This window comes from Vespa velutina, chromosome 6 (genome assembly GCF_912470025.1).
Source record: "Vespa velutina chromosome 6, iVesVel2.1, whole genome shotgun sequence".
NCBI classification, from domain to species: Eukaryota; Metazoa; Arthropoda; class Insecta; order Hymenoptera; family Vespidae; genus Vespa; species Vespa velutina.
Window position 1 is genome coordinate 4,809,613 of NC_062193.1, and position 5,966 is coordinate 4,815,578.

Consider the following 5,966-nt stretch of genomic DNA (forward strand, 5'->3'; position numbering starts at 1 on the left):
AGAAAAAGAAAAATATCTATGAGAAAATTCTTTCGTTCGGACTTTTCGTCGTTTAGAAAAATTTTTTAATGCCATTCTTACGATTACCGATAAATATTTTAAACGTTTAAGTAGGCGAGACATATATGCATGCAGATACTCGCAAAATGAAGTACGAGAGGTAGAAGATAAAAAATAAAAAGTGATAAATAAATAAGGAAAGATAAAAAGTAAAGAAAAAAAAACAAAAAAAAAAAAACAAAAAAGAAAAAAAGAAAACAAGAAAAAAAAAGGAAAGAAAGAAAGAAAGAAAGAAAGAAAGAAAGAAAGAAAAGTATAAAGAAGAAAGAACATTTTATTCTGCAAATGTCGTTGACGGTACTTTAGCACGATAATTCAAAACGAAATCATAATTTCTTCCCCGTATAACTCCCTCCTACACCTTATGCCCCTTATCCTCCCTTCTTCCACCCGTCCGTCCGACAAGATATTCTCTGCACGGACGCGATCGTACATCACTCGAAGATAAAGCTTTCCACCCTTTTGCGTCTACAAGGTAGTATAATAAAAAAACGGCCGCCATTATACGAATCTTCATTCTACCTCGTTCTCTGTTTTTACATGGTAACAAAGAAAGAGAAAGAAAGAAAAAGAAAAAAAAAAAAAGAGAGAAGAGAGAAAGAAACAAACAAAAACAATAAAGAAAAGAAAAAAGGATTTCGTAGAAAAAATTCCGTCGATAATTTTCTTACTCTCCTCTATCGTAAGTTATATAAAAGTTATATCCCTTATATATATATATATATATATATATATATATATATATATATATATAAAGATAGAAAAAAAAACGCGGATTATCCAACATAGAAAAAAAAAAAATATTTAACCATAAATACACATACAAAGTTTCTAGATGATTTAAAAAAAAAAAAAAAAATCAATTAATTCTACTTTGAGACTATTTAGGCCGACGGTTTTCTTCTTTCTTCATCTTCTTTTCAGATCGTAAAATTACACAGCCAAGCCTGACTACGTAATTCAAACAAAAAAGAAAAAAAAAAAAAGAAAATGTCTTGTAGTAAAATTACACAGCCATGCCTGACTACGTAATTCAAACAAAAAAACAAAAAAAAAAAAAAAGAAAAAAAAAAAAAGAAAGAAAAAAGAAAAAAAGAAAAAAGAAAGAAAAAGGGAATAATTCAAGAAAAGTACAGGCAATTAATCTATCGTAATAAAATCATCGGAGTAATAGAAATTCTTGGATCATTCTGTAGGTACATAACGTTATTTCGAATTTTTCATAATTATTATGATTCATTATTACAATTCATTGTTTTTTTCCTTAAAACTTTTATTTTCTACTTTTATTACGCCTATACGATGTACGTAAATATTATATTGTGCACTCGTCTTTTTCCTTTATTTTTTATTTCTTTTCTTTTTTTCTTCTTTTTTTTTTTTTTTTTTTTTTCTTTTTTTTGAAAAACAAAAGTCGTCAAAGAGGATAAGAGAAAACGTATCGGCAAACGCAAACATTGTTAACAAACAAAGCGAGTAACGTGTATAACGTTATACGTGAGACGAATACTCGCGAATAGTTTGAATATCTTCTCGCGAGTGGTGTTTCGAGGGTCAAGGAACTACGAAGCAAGAATTCCACTTGTGTTATTACGAGAAACGCTTTTAGCGTTTCGTGTTGTACATTGTTCGTTTGTTTAAGCTTTTCAAGAGAGCAATAGAGGAAAAATGACAGAGAGAGAGAGATAGAGAGAGAGAGAGAGAGAGAGAGAGAGAGAGAGAAAAAAAGAGAAAGTACAAAAAAAGTAGTAGTGTGACTTGGTTAAAATCGTCTTCCGGTTCAAGATTTCTCTTTGTGAATTTTCTTCCATTGTTATATACTACCAACGATTTCATTTATTTATATACATACCTATGTATGTAAATAAATTAATATATATATAAATACACACACATACACATGTATATAAATTACATTCTCTTTTTCTTTCTCTCTTCAATCAAAAATAAAATAAAAATAAATATAATAAAAGAAATATATATATATGTATATATATATATATATATATATATATGTATATATATATATATGTATATATATATAAATATTACAAAAATATAGTATACATATACGTATTATACCTCTGTACGATTATTTATAAAACATATGATATTGCATCCAATTTGCAAAGATCCACTCGAATAAAATAGAGCTTGTCGACGAGGAGAAAGAGAGACAGAGAGAGAGAGAGAGAGAGAGAAGAGAAAAAAGAGAAAAAAGAAACCCAAAGAATAAAAGGCATCCATAGCTATGGCAAAGCATAGGAGAAATGTTCATTCTGATCTAAGTAGCTATGACAAAAGGAAAAATATGTCTTAAGAAAGATCGTACTAGCAAAAGAGAACATGTTCCTCTTCTTTTCCTTCGATACAAAAGTAACGAAAAAGAAAAAGGAGACAAAAAAAAGAAAAGAAAAGAAAAGAAAAGAAAAGAAAAGAAAAAAAGAAAAATGAAGCGGGAAGAAAGAAAGAAAAAAAAAAGAATACATACAAGAAAAATAAAATAAAATACGATACCTATACTCCAAATATATTTCTTTTAAATTCAAAGGAAAATGCTGATGCAATTCTTTGATAATAAATATGTCTACTGGTTCGATTCGAATGTCTCTATGTAAGAATAATAAGTCATGCAGAAATTTTCGTTTCTCTCTCTCTCTCTCTCTCTTTCTCTCTCTAAAAAACTTTGTTTTATATATCTCATGACATCAAAGTTCCTAGATTTCTAGTTTCACGAGACATGAATAACGACAAAGTAATTAACACCAAAAAAAAAAAAAAATGTTGAAAGAAAAGTAATTAAGCAATTTTAAAATCATCTAGGAACTTTCAAGTACTAACTTTATATATTTATAGAAAAAGAAAGACAGAGAGAGAGAGAGAGAGAGAGAGAGTGAGAGAAAGACAGACAGAGAGAGAGAGAGAGAGAGATCAAGAGAAAGAGAGAGAGAGAGAGAGATATGGAGACAGAGACAAAGACAGAGAGTATATCTTTTTGATTAATAAAGCATTATAAGAGCCAGTTATTATTATTATTATTATTATTATTATTATTATATATATATATACACACTTCTCGAAACATCTCGTATGTATCTACATATGTATGTATGTATGTATGTATGTATTTATGTATGTATGAGGTTCTTATATGAAATATTTCATTAATTATGCATACGCATTTATCTTTCGCTTAGGGTCGAAAGTGCGAAGGATAGGAATAAAGTGGGAAAAGTCGAGAATATTCTTTGTAAAATAGTAACTCTTTCTAAGAGTTAAAATTGAACGAGATTAAAGGAGTAAGTATTAAAGTTAAGAAAAAAAAAAAAAGAAAAAAAAAGAAAAGAAAAATAAAGTTTCTTAACACTTTCTCGATCTATGTTAACGATGACATCTTTAAACATTCCTGTCTATATATATGTATATATATATATATATATATATATATATATATATATATATATAGCTTTGCGAATTCGAATTTAATGCAACTAACTAAGATTTCATCTTACCTTAAGAAACTTATTAAAAGCTTTCGAGAGTTAACTAAAGGTAGACTCTAAGAATATATCGTAGGAATGAGAATACAAGGATGAAGGGAATGAGGGGCGGTGGTGAGTGGGAGGGGGGGGGGGAGGGTGAGAGGTTTCCATTTCGGTATCGTGGCAACGACTTCATAGTAATCATCGAAGTCTATCTAGTTTGAAGATCAAAGACATCGAAGTTTGATAAGAGTCTGTCAATAACATTACCGTCGTTACCTATCATCGTACGACACAATATGCATTATCAATTCTAAACGATTTATTACTATATCGATCTAACAATTGTTAACAATTCGTCGACGATTAAAGGGAAACAAATTTTTGATAATCGATTATTATACATATATTGGAAATAAAATAAATAAATAAATAAATATATATATATATAAATAAATAAATATATAATTTGTTAATGTGTTGTATAAATTTAATATATTGAAAAGTATCAAACAATAATTATTATTTATATATTATTAATAATTATTCATTCCCATGTATAACGATAAATCGTTGCCAACGGTATACGTGTTTTAATCCTTATGATTCTAAAACCTATTACTATATTGACAATAGAATTTCTCCAATCGAAAATTCATAAATTAATTCCATTCTCGTGTTCGTCTGTATCGAACGAATTATAGCAGGAGTATCGTAAAGCTTAAAGAGCCCTTCCATTCGGTGGAACGCACTTAATTGTAATCCAAGCAAATGGAAAGATATTAAAAAACCGGGCTTAACAATTGACTCGAATGTAATATCTCTACTATTATATCGTTTCTATACGCTAATTGAAAGGGAGAGGGGGAGGGGGAAAGAAAAAGAGAAAAAAAGCAAAAGAAAAATTCATTATATGTGTATATTAGTTATTTCATGATTATTTCATAATAATATACTATAAACATTATAAGAGTGTTCCTTATATATGATAAGGATAATAAGGGAATGAGAAAAAGAAAGAGAGAAAAAGAGAGAGAGACTGAGAAAGAGAAAGAGAGAGACTGAGAAAGAGAAAGAGAGAGAGAGAGAGAGAGAGAGAGAGAGAGAGAGAGAACTATAGAGTTTATAATATACTAATATATGCATCGTTTCATGATATGCTCGATATACGAGTCGGGTGTGTCGGGAAATCGATTTTATATCTGTAACGTCGATAGACATTTCTAAGATTGTTGAAAAATAAATTTTCTTTAAATCGTGATAAAGAATATATATATATATATATATATATATATATATATATATGTAAGTGTGTATGTATATGTATGTATGTATGTATGTATAAATATATATATATAACGATATGAATTAGACGATCGAAAGATCACGCGACGTTTTGTGAATACATTACTCACCTTTATCCTGTACTAGCATTCGTCGCGTAGGTGTCATCGAGAATGTTTAACATTCTTCCCTTTTCGACAGGAACGATCGGTAACGCGACGAAAGAGGTAGAGATAGAAATAGAGATAGAGATAGAGAGAGAGAGAGAGAGAGAGAGAGAGAGAAAATAAGAGAGAAAGAGAAAGTGAGAGAAAATGGCTGTAGATATAGAAGAAGATTATTTGGACGTTTGATATGGTCGCGTCATCTCGAGGAGACACGATATTATGTTTGACAAAATAATATAATATAATATAATATAATGAGAATGACAACGACAACGATGACGATAACGACAACGACGACGGCGATGACGGCGTTGATATTACGATTTGGTACGCGACGCCACGACAAATCGACGTGTTATTTAGCCTAATCTAAACGTACGTTTTGCGCACCCTTCTTCTTCTCTCTCTCTGTTCCCCGAAGAGATTCATTATCCCGTAATAATCTAACTTCTTCTCTTTCTTTACGCGTTCACTATAAAGGCCCCGTCGTAGCTTGAAAAATTTGTTTTCCTCCTTTTCCCCCCTCACTAATGGACCGCCCTATCAAATGTACATATCCCTTGCCATCCTTAATATTTCTCGTCCCGCAGGATGTCCAGACGTGAACGCGTTTCGGGACCGGCACCGACTAAACTCCTGCCGAATGACGACCCATAGGACACGATCGTGTATAATCCCGGATCCTGCGCTCACGATTATTTTCGATCAGCGACGCCATTCTCTACGGGATACGCCATTGAAACTATTCAACTCCGATGATAATAATGATCATTTCGAGATCGTGTTATCCTATGTCGATAACAATACGCGTATACGAGGTAAATACATATTTTTGTTGTACGTCGGTAATGTCGGAACGTCCGTACGGAAAGTACGAGAGCGAGAGAGAAAAAGAAATAAAGATGGAATGAGAAAGAAAATTTATCGACGTTATCACAAGTAGAAATCTTACTTATCGATTAATACACATTCC

The 5,966-nt window shown here is 30.7% G+C and overlaps 1 protein-coding gene across 3 annotated transcripts in view; it reads right to left on the reverse strand.

The window, feature by feature from the left end:
- LOC124949861 overlaps positions 1–5,631 on the reverse strand; it is a 99,651-nt gene extending 94,020 nt beyond the window's left edge. For 2 of the 3 annotated variants that reach the window (XR_007101181.1, XM_047495629.1), the window contains exon 1: positions 4,958–5,631. The gene's annotated coding sequence lies outside the window, so the exon portion shown is untranslated. The remainder of the gene's footprint in view (positions 1–4,957) is intronic. The other variant, XM_047495630.1, reaches the window with a different exon arrangement.
- Positions 5,632–5,966: the final 335 nt, after the last annotated feature.